Source organism: Cenococcum geophilum (assembly GCF_001692895.1).
Source record: "Cenococcum geophilum 1.58 unplaced genomic scaffold K441scaffold_125, whole genome shotgun sequence".
NCBI classification, from domain to species: domain Eukaryota; kingdom Fungi; phylum Ascomycota; class Dothideomycetes; order Gloniales; family Gloniaceae; genus Cenococcum; species Cenococcum geophilum.
Genome location: NW_027137683.1, coordinates 1 through 11,969, shown reverse-complemented (window position 1 = coordinate 11,969; position 11,969 = coordinate 1).

Genomic DNA, 11,969 nt, shown 5'->3' with positions numbered 1-11,969 from the left:
TAATACCTACCCTAATTAGTAGAAGCGACTCTATAATAATCGGAACTCGCTAGCTATACCTATAGGAGCTAAAGTAAAAAGATAAGTTATAACTACTCTTATACTAAAGGCGGTTATAACTACGCACTAGCAAGCCTTACCCAACTAGCTACGTACCACGCCATTAACTAGTATTCACTGTAATACTCCAATTAACCCTGCCTCGGCTATATGCTTTAACTATAATAAGTAAGGTTACTTTATCTTATCCTGCCCGGAGCTAAAGGATATAGGCAATATTAAGGAGATAGAGGAAGGAAAAACGTCTAATAAGTTAGGAAAAAAAGAACCCTAGGGAAAGACTCCCCCCTAGGGTACCCTATTAATCTTAAAGAGATTAATCTTAGTTAGTTAATAGGTGGAAAGTATTTTACGGTTCTATATATAGTATCTTAAAATAGATATAGAGTTAATATAACCACCCTTATTAATACTAGAGTAAATAGCTTCGCCTTTATAAATACTACCTATATAAATAATGTTGCTAAGTTTCTAAATATAGAAGCTATCTAACTAGAGAAGCCTATCTAGGTAAAGGGCTATAACGGCTAAGCCGGTTAGCCCGTTACCCACATCTTAAAGTTATATATTACTCTTAATGGATAACGCTAATACGGCATCCCCTTTTGCATCCTAAACCTAGGGTCCTATAATATAATCCTTAGACGAAAATAAATGTTCTATTTTAATATTTAGTTAAATATAAAAAAAAGATAGTTTATTTAGCTAGAGGATAGACTAATGTTACCCATCTTTATTAGGGAGATCTAAACTAACCGTAAGATACTAGCCGTAAGGGCTAACTCTACCTACCAGTAGGATGTTCGGGCCCGTAACCTAGCCTTTACCTAAGAGGACGCCCGCCGCGAAGCTAGAAAGAACTCCGTACTAATAAAGATACTCTTCTAAAGCGCTACGTTTAAAGAGGACTTTATATACGAAAGCGGGATAGATAATAATATAGATAACGTCTAAATCGTATAGATTTAACTGTTATAGAAAAGAACGTATTAATAGGATATAAGGGATAACCTCCAAAAGATGTAATAGGAGCTAAAAAGAGTAATAATAACGCTAATACCCTAAAAGTCCCTAAAGTCATATACGCCCCTATTATTAGTTAACCCCCCTACCATAAACATCGCTATAATTAGCGCTATAGCGTTCCACTTTAATATGTACCGGAAGGATAATAAGGTCTTTATAATAAGCCTATATAAGATTAACTAAATTATTAATAATAGAGAGGAAAGGCTAGATAAGGAAACCAATAAGGAACTAGTTAAACGCCTTTTTCTACCATTTATATAGGCTATAAGGATATATTCTTAAAGGCGGCCTTAGATAAGTTACCCCCCTACTAAATATATAATTATAAGATTTAATTAGAGGCCAATAACTCGCTAGGCTATAGCCCCCTTTACTATTAATTAACGGATAAGCTAAAAGCAATAAAGTAGTACTTAATTAGTAGTAGTTCTTTAATTAACGTCTGATACGGATCCTATCTTGGCCCACGCAGACTACTCCGTCACAGGGGGGAAAACTTGTAATTTACATGAAGAAAACCCTGCAGTTGGGGGAGGAAAAACCCTATGAGCAGCCTCAGTAGGATGAAAAACCCCGATTTGCCATGTTTGCACGTAGCAGCGGCCCTGCGGGCCTACTGCACGTCCTCCTCCTTAGATGTTTTGAACTCCTTAGGAACCACTGCTTCCTTCTCTAGCTTATCAAAGCTAGGGTTCACTACGTCCCAGCTAGGCCTTGCTAATCGATTGCTGTGTCTTATTGTCTCTTTATGTCCCATATCTTGCCCATCCCCTGTATGCTATCTCTTATATAGACCACTGCCATATACGCCTTGCCTCCCCCCCCCTAGAGCCATCGAAGGCGTAAGGGGGATTCATCCATTCTAACCACCGTAATACTGATAAGCGAGCGGGATATTGTGTGTATTTGGGTATCTTTTGTGCCTAGGCCCCAGCTAGGCCCTCTCTAAGGGTCACCACTCCGTCGAAAGGAGAAGGAGTACTTAATTAATAACCTGGATAAAGGGTTTATTGAGCCAAGTTAAGCCCCTTTTACTTCCCCTATTCTGTTTATAAAAAAGCCTAATAGAGGCCTTTATTTTTATATTGACTATTAGAAGCTAAACGCTATTACTTAAAAGAACCGGTATCCTATTTCTTTAATTAACGAGACCCTTATATATTTAAGCTAGGCAAAAACCTTTACCAAACTTAATATCCGCCAAGCTTTTTACTAAATTAGGATAGACCCTATATCCGAAGATTTAATAATGTTCCGTACCTACTATAGTTCCTATAAATATAAAGTTCTTCCTTTTAGACTAATAAACGGACTAGCTATGTACTAAAGGTATATAAATAACGTTCTTTTTAATTACCTTAATAAATTCTATACGGTATACCTAGACGACATTCTTATATACTTGGACGACGAACTTAAGTATTAAGTTTATATTAAGAAGGTCCTAGAGAGACAATCTTATCTCTGTCAGTAAGCTAGATTAACTTAGCTATGAAATTGTAGTTAAGGGCGGTCAAGCCTATATATACAAAAATGAACAACTGCTTATCTCAGCCATAGGAAGAAACTCCCTATACTATATAAATATAGTACAAAATAACCTGGCCTAGTGAAAAGACTAAGAAGGTTAAAGCAAGTAAATAAACAAAATTGAGCCAACAAACAAAATCAATTTGCTTGAATAAGCAGATAAAATTAAACTTTGGCACCCAAAGAATGGGCTATATAAATCCTATTTCACTATAAAAACTCTAGGTCTACAATTAAATATTCCATTAGATAAATGCGAAAATTTATATAAGAATTAAAAGCTAACAGTCGCGAAATAAAGAAATTACACTAAAAGCAAAGTTTACTAAGAAAAGGTAGTAACTGACTTATATGGACCAATATCCCCTAAAACTATAAATGGTGAAAGATACATCATTTTCTTCCTAGATTTAGCTACTAGATATTTAGAATTTAAATTACTAAAATCTAAATTAGAAGCCTATAAAGCTTTTATAGAATTCAAAAATCGAGCTGAAAATCTAATTAAAAAGGAAAATATAATACCTAAAATTAGATAAGGGGGTGAATTTGTAAATAAAAGGTTTAAAGGAGCTGCTTTATATACAGTATTATTCAGCAATATATGGCTGCTTATACCCACGAATAAAATAGGTTGATAGAACGAATAAATCGAATAATACTAGAAAAGGTATACTGTATTTTTATTTACTGCAAAACTACCAAAGAACCTTTAGGGGGAAGCGGTAAAGTGTTAATTGCGTAAGCGGAGGGTCGGAGGACGACATAGGGTGAACGATGTAGTGAAAGTAAGTGAAGTGGATGAACTTGATGCAATTGATAATGTCTATCTGCGGGGGATCGAGTCTCTCCATAATACCTGGAGACCCTAGTTCTCGTCTGTCAACGTGCTACGTTCCGTCTCGTATTCTGATACGTTACCTGATACACTAGGTAATACGTTACCTAACACACTAGGTGATATTATTACCTGATACACTAGGGTGATACGTTACCTGATACACTAGGTGATACGTTACCTGATACACTGGCTGATACACTGGCTGATACCATCTGATACACTAGTTGATACACTAGTTGATACACTAGTTGATACACTAGCTGATACCATCTGATACACCGCGTAAAGCCGTAGGGTTCTTCCAGGGTGTTCTTATGTAATGCTAATATAAGCAACATCAGAGATTATCATTAACACGCCCCTATAAACAATATATTGTATTACAATATTTTATTTATTAATTTTGTTCATTAATTTTGTTTATTAATTTTATGTATTAAGTGACCCAAGAAGTAAGTTAAGCAGCCTTAATAAAAACCTTAGCCTATAGCTAAAACCCAGTGGGAATAAAAGGTCCAATTAGGAAGGAAAAGAGTGTCTGCTAATTAATTTTGTTTATTAATTTTGTTTATCAATTTTATTTATCTATTGGTAGTAAGTTCATCTGCCTGACCAAATTCTTAAAAGTAGGTCCACTTAGTGCTTTGGTAAGCATATTAGCTAGCTGTTCTTTCGTACTTATATGGCTTAGCTATATTATATTATTTGTTACGTGTTCTCGCATAAAGTGGTATTGTATATTAATATGCTTGGTCTTAGTATAATGTTCTGGATTATTCGCCAATTTAATTGCTAATAGGCTGTCTATGAATAAATGGAATTTTTCTTTGTTTTCTATATTAAGCTGTTTAATAACGCTTATTAAATATAGATATTCCTTTACAGCCTCTTTTAGGGCCATATATTTAGCTTTACAGCTAGATAGAGCAACTGTTTTTTATAATTAACTTGCCTAGCTTATAGGGCTTCTACCAAATGAGAAGTAGTATGTGCTAGTTGATTTTCGACCTATTATATTACCCCCTAATCTAAATCGCAGTAACCTAAAATATAAGGTTCTAATTGTCCAGAATAGGTAATTCCTAAGGTAGGGGTGTAATTTAGGTATTTCTAAATTTGATTTAGTGCCTGGTAATGTATTTTATTTGGACTTAACATAAATCTAGCGCAGGTATTTACGTTGTAGGCTATGTTAGGCCTAGTCTTTGTAGATAAGTATATCAGGCTTCCTACTTCTTATTAATACTGTTTTATATCTTTAGGAGAGGCCTATTCTATATTCTTTTCTATTTTTAAGCTAATAATTCCAGGGGTAGATACTGGATTTAGATTTTGTTTATTAAACCTTTATAAGATATTTTGGGTGTATTTCTTTTAGTTTAATTTTATAACCTTATTTTTACGATCTCTAGTAATTTTTATACCTAGGAAATAGGAAACTGGTCCCAAATTTGTTAATTCTAGGTCTTTGCCTAGTTTTACTTGAATTTTATTTATTTATTTAATATTTAGGCTAAATAATAATAATTCATTGCTTAACGTCCGATTCGGATCCCTATTGGGCCCACGCGGACTACTCCTTATTTACATGTGGGGAGAAAACTCTATTTAAGAAAAATGAGAAAACCCCGTGATCCATCTCCCCGCCTTTTGGGACTCGCCTGCTTAGCGCCTACAAGTCGCCTATGGTGCTCTACTACCTTACTGTTTAACCTCCTTGGGAACCACTGCTGCCGTAACAAGCCTACGGACGCGCTAGTATCATAAACTATTACTCTACTACTGTAGAGTTACTAGGGGGCACCTGCTGCTCGCCCCCTTGCCTTCTATTACCATTTCCCTTGCAACCCAGAACTAATTTAGCACATTTTAACTAATAAGCCACTGGGTGACCGCCTTAAGGCCTTTTTATGTTAAGAGCAGTGTATTATAGTTCTCTATGCTAGCTGCTAAAAGCATTGTTTCTCAATTGGTGCGTAGGGGGCATAGCAGTATTATATGTTTTGGTGTCTGTCTTGGCCAGCCACATTTGCATCTTAGGCTACCTACTGGGACACCCACCTAGTAAAGCCAATCTTTTAGTCCTATTATTCCTGTTCTTAAGAGTGTTGCTATTATATTTTCTGCCTTTATTAGGCCTTCTCGGAGCCCTTAGGTATTTACCCCCCATAGCGTTAACTATGCTATAGCTTAGGTTCGTCTTGCCTGAGTTAGCCTCTATACCTTTAACTCCTATTCGCCTCTCTAGCGTTAGTCTAACTAGTATTGCATTACGGTAGATGGTTTTTCAGCGTTCTTGCGTGTTCTACTTTGGCTCCTTTCTCTATTTTACTATTGTCTTTACTAACCTCTTATACGTCTCCCTTCCTCCTCTATATAGGCCTAGGCCCTAAAGCGGCACTATTCTTCTTCTACTTTCTTTACCTGTTTCTCTAATATCTCTTCCCTACTTTAGGGTTGTTGGTTTATTCTCCTACGGGGCACCCTAAGGTCCCTCTATAGTTTACTTAGGCGTGTCTTAATATACTTTATAATATTAGAGTTGCGTTTATTTTACGTTTTTTATATTACAGCAGCTTTAATATATAACTGTAGGGGGGGAATATTAGATTCCTTCTTAAGCAGTGCTGTGGCCGTTTGCTTGTACCCGCCTGTAATACTCCAAAGGTAGGCTATTTAGACCTTTTAAAGTGGTTTAAGGAGTGATTTAGGGGGGCCCTTTTTAGTTTCTCTAATGGCCCAAATACTGGATCTATATGTTATGGTTAGCCGGATAACTACTATATATAGTAGGCGTAACCTCTAGAAGCATGGACCCTATATAGAATTAATAATCCTAGATAAAGCAATGAACTGTACTTGGCCTTTATAGGCCGCTTGCGCTGTATATGCGCTCTACTGGAGCTTACTATCTACCTATACTCCTAATACCCTTAGGCCCTAAACTGGTTAACCCCTAAAGCCTTAGATGCGAATTATATGCTAGAGATCTGCAGATTAGTTGCGTTTTCTTATAAAATAGATTAGCTGGTATTTCTCTAGTGAGAATTAGACTCTATAACATTTTACCTATTCTATATAAGTATTATAGGCTTTCTCTAGTGTTCTGCAATTCTCTACGGCTATTGGCCCGTATATAATTAGGTTTATATTATTAACAAAGCCTATCCCCTAGGTCGCCCCTTCCTTAAAGGAGTTAAGTAGGTTGCTTATAAAGAAAAGGAAGAGTATAGGCAAGAGGGGTAATCTTTATGGTATTCCTGTTGTAACTGTAATAGGGGGGCTCTGGTATCCGCTAAAGACTAGTAATATTTCTTTCTGGCCTGTAAACCCTTAGATAAATTATATAATCTATTCTAGGAAGCCCTTTGCCCTAAGGATATACAGGAGACGCTTATGGGGTATATTATCATAGGTACCACTAATATCTAGGCTAAGCATTAATACTATAAAGTCCTTTCGCATTGCCTATGCAGATTTAATGGTGGTAGCGAGTAGCATAAGTGCTAATAGTGTTGAGTGGTTCTTTCTTGCCCCTATTTAGCTTTGTGGTAGTAGGGCGTGTTCCTCTGTTGTGTTTGCTATGTGTTCCGCTATTACCCTTTCTAAGATCTTGCTAAGGGTGTTTTCTAAGGTAATAGGGCGGTAGCTTCCTGGGATTAAGTAATCTGCTTTACCTTCTTTTTATAGGATAACCGTTATTATAGATCTTCTAAGTTGCGGGTAGTAGCCTATAGTAAAGTATGCTCTGGCTATATCTGCAAGCTAAGGTGCTATAAATGGCCTATAGGTTTTTAGGGCCTTATTTAGAATCCCATCTAGTCCTAGTGCTGTATTATTTAAAAGGCGGCTAATGGTTCTAGCCATTTCCTCTATTGTTATGTCGCTGTTAACCTATAGGTGAGTTACTGGTGTTTCGCCCGTGATATTACTAAGGTCTACTGGAGCTGGTTAGGGGAAGAACCTTTTTATAAGGATCTTTGCCTTTTTATTATTATTATTTGTGGCCTATAATTCTCCTGCTCTTTGTAGGGGTGGTAGGTGTAAGTCTTCTGCTAGGCGCCCTGCCTTTTTTTTTGCCTATTTTGCTATAGCCCAAAGGCCCTTATTATGGGGGAGGCTTAGGTTAAAAGTATGCTTATTTATAAACCGTTTCTAGTTATTCCTTACTTCTTTTTTTAGGGTATTCTTTAGCTGGTTTCTTATGTCTCTATATCGTCTCTCGTCTTTAGGGTTATGGCTGCTTATGTATTTCCTTCTTACTTATTGTTAGCTGGCAACCAGAACTACGTATTATATGGACTATACATATTGCGCGTAGGGGCCCGGTTTTAAGATCGGGTAGTGCTCTTTTAGCCTATTTTTAATTGCTGCCTAGATCCTTTCTAGTCTTTGGTTAATTTCCTTAGGGGTGGCCAATGAGCCTCGCTTGTTTGGTATTAGGTGGATTTCTTCTAGGTCTTAGAGTTGTTATTTAACTATATTAAGGAAACTGTCTGTCTTAAGCTTCCTTATTACATATCTTTTTCTATTTAGTTGCGCTTTAGTATCTAGGTCTAGCTGTATCTGGATAGGGATATAGTCTAGGGTAAGTGCCCATTCTTCTTTAGGGTTGTACCTTTTAAGTCTCTGGTATAGGCCTTCGTCTATAAATGTGAGGTTAATTATACTTCTAGCGGTGCCTCGTTGCCATATAATTGCTCCTAGGGGGGTGGCTAGCTTAAGGCCCTAGATATCTATAGCTCTTAGTAGGCACTCTAACTGTTAATCTGCAGTAATATAAATACCCCCCTACTGTGGGTGGTGGAGGTTTATATCTCCTAGTAGGATAGACTCTGTACCTTCGGTTTCTAGTAAGCTTATTACTAATATAATATTCTCTATTTATAGGACCCCTTTAACCCTAGGGTTATACACATTAATAATTTATACTGGTCCCCTATATGTTTAGATTATTATAACTGTAATATTTAGGTTAACTGCCTGCTATAACTATGAGGACAGGCTAATAGCCTTGCTAATCATAAAGTACATATATATGGCTGCTTTTGGTTTATATAGGAGCTAGAATCCTCGGGGGTAGTATGTTAATTATATAAAGGTATTATAATACGGTTCTTATATAGCAAGGATATAGTATTTCTCTAGGTCTAGACTGTCTAGTAGGGGCCTTATGAGGCGGTAGTTTGTGTTACCGCAGTTATACTATATAATGGATAGGTGGTGGACCCCCGGCGAGGGTCCTTTAACTCTCCTTTGTTTCTCGCTTCTTCTATTTCCACTTTCTCTAGGATATTCAGAGCTTCTGTCTCTTATATCTACACCCTAGTTACTACTTATTTTGTATAGAGCTTTCTATTCCTATGTCTTATATTCCTGTTAGCGCTTCTATATCTAAATCTGTTATTATTACCGGTTCTTCCCCTATTCTTACTAGTCGGCTATATACCCTTTATAGGTCGGCTGCAAATATTATATTTGCCGCATTAAGTCTAATTCTTAATTATCTTGGTCTTAAGCCTACTATTACTGTCTATAGGGGTCTTCCTACAGGGCGTCCTCTCCCTTATATCCCCTGTGGCCCTTATATCCCTAATTAGTCTGGTAATATCGCGCGGCGTTACTTCTGGCCCGTTAAGGCTTAGGATGGCTGGCCTAGCCCTCTAGTATTAAAGGTAGGAAACGCTAGGAAGGCGCCTACGTCCCCCTAGCTTATTGCCTGTTGTTTCTATTTATATAACCTAGCGTGCAGTTGTTCCCATAGCTGTTAAGCCCTTACCTTCCGTCTCCTATATTTAATGTAGTCTTCTCTCTCCTATGCCTTATATGTGCTTTGGTGGCAGTTTACACATTTTATTTAGTCTTAATTTAAGCAATATCTTATATCGTGGGGGCCTGTATAGTGGCCGTAGCACACCTATACTGCGCATATAGATTAGGTATATCCCCATTATATATAGCAATAGTATTATTCTAGGCGTAGTCTATAGTTATAAAGCCTTATATTGTATATAAGGCCATTTATAATTATTCCTTTTTAGATAAGGAGTTTTTGTATTCCTAGTGTATATATGCTAATAATAAGGGAGCTATGTGTTCGTCCGGCGTCTCCCTAGCGAGTCTCCGGCGACCCTTATATCCTCTTATTATTCTTATTATATGCTTAGTTTATATTTTCCTATTAAAGCTATTAGATTCGGGTGATTTTAAGTTCTAGTATAAGGCGTTCCGTTTATCTTACTATCTCCTATATAATTGCTATGTTATCCGCCTGGCGTTTCTTTTTTACCCTAAGGCTTATAGAAACCGCTAGGACTTTAACTAGGTAATCCTTACGGAGTACTTTTATGCTAATACGTTCTCCTAGCCTATCCCCTGCCCTTATGGCTTGTTCCTTTACCTATTAGTCCTTTAGGGTAACCCTAATGTCTCCGCTCTTAAGGTGTTGGACTATAACAGCGTTATAGACCTCTTTGCGTATCTCTATAAGGACTTCTATTTCTAATTATCCCCTAAGCCCCTCTACTTATTCTGTGTTTAGTTGTATTATAATTATATGCCCGGTTATTAACTTAAGGGGGGTAGGTTCCCTATGCTGTGAAAGTATAGCTATGGCGGCCTAGGTGCGGTTCGCCAGTAAGGGGGGGTTATACTTATTTTTAATTTTGCTTAGCCGTTGGAGGATTTAATTAAGGGTTTGCTAAAGGGGCGCCTAAGGTTCGCTAGACTAGCGGAGCCATTCTGCTAGCTATATTAGTTCGTTATGGCTAACGGTTACTCCCCTACAATTCTAGATACTAGACGCGTCTAATAGGCTTTGTATTTTATCAGATACCTTCTTAATAAAGGTATTTCCGCTTTATAGTGTGGTATTCACCCGTCTTTGTTGTGGAGGGCCATTGCTAGGCGTAGTTCTAGCGGTCGCGCGCGAGTGTGAGCCACCGTCGTTCGACGTGTGCCTCCCCTGCGATGCATGTATCTCAGGGGGATTCTCTAGGTGTTTTTCAGGGTTCTTTTGGTTGGTTTTGGTCTTTTTGGGCCGGGTGCAGCAAGAGCTCCTCGAGGAGACTAATAAGGAACTAGTTGACATTTAGGCTAAATACTAGTAGATCGTCTACATGGCAGATTATTATAATGCCTAGTGTATTATTTTTGAATACTGCCTAATCTGCAAAGATAGGATAAAATCCTTCTTTTTTAAGGTTATTTGCTAGGTGGTTATACTATATTCTTAGTAATTGTTTTAGGCCATATAGAGCTTTATTTAATTTATATACCTTATTTAGTATTACAGTAACACCTTCTGGTTGTTCTATATTAGTATGCGTAAACGCATTTTTAAAGTCCTATTATACTATTTCCTAATTATAGTAAGCTGCTAAATATAGTAGCATTTTATACACTTCTGGGCGGCAAGTATTTGCGAAGGTTTCTTCATAATCTATGCCATATTGCTAACTAAAGCCTTTTACTACCCATCTGGCTTTATATTTAATTATTTGGTTATTTTAATCTATTTTAATCTTATACACCCATCAAGTTTTTAGAGCCTTTCTATTGGGTGGTAGATCAACGATATTCCAGGTCTTTTGTTTTTTAAGTTGATCGATTTCTACACCCATCGCTATTTACCAATTTAGCCAATCATGCGATTTTATTAGGACCTTAGTTTATTTTAATTGGTTCCTAGAAGAGCTAGTTCGTCTATATCATCATCCTCTAATTCACTGGATTAATTTTGTCTGACAGATTAATTTTGTTCAACAGATTGGTTTTGTTCAATAGCTCGATTTTATTCGATAGCTTAATTTTATTTATTTATCTGTTCATCATTCAAATTAAACAGACTTTCTTCATTAACTTCTAGGTCGGCTTCTTTACTAGTATTAAAATTATAAAACTGGTTTTCCAGTATTTTAACATCTCTAGCCTAAGTAAGCCTTTTTAAATCTATGTTATATAATCTGTAAAGATTACTTCCAAATCTAAGTAATATCGCCTTTTTAGCTCTAGGCTCTAGTTTTTTAAGTCCTTTGGCTTTATTTTTATAATACGCAATTAATCCAAATACTTTAATATTTATAATATCTGGTTTTGTATTATAAAGTGCTTTATAAGGCGTCTTGAATTGCAATTTGTTAATAGTGATCTCTAATGTTGCTTATGTAAGCATTACATAAGAACACCCTGGAAGAACCCTACGGCTTTACGCGGTGTATTAGATGGTATCAGCTAGTGTATCAACTAGTGTATCAACTAGTGTATCAACTAGTGTATCAACTAGTGTATCAGATGGTATCAGCCAGTGTATCAGCCAGTGTATCAGGTAACGTATCACCTAGTGTATCAGGTAACGTATCACCTAGTGTATCAGGTAATGTATCACCTAGTGTGTCAGGTAACGTATTACCTAGTGTATTAGGTAACGTATCAGAATACGAGACGGAACGTAGACGTTCCGGAACTAGGGTCTTCTAGGTATATTCATCAATTACATTAAGTTCATCCA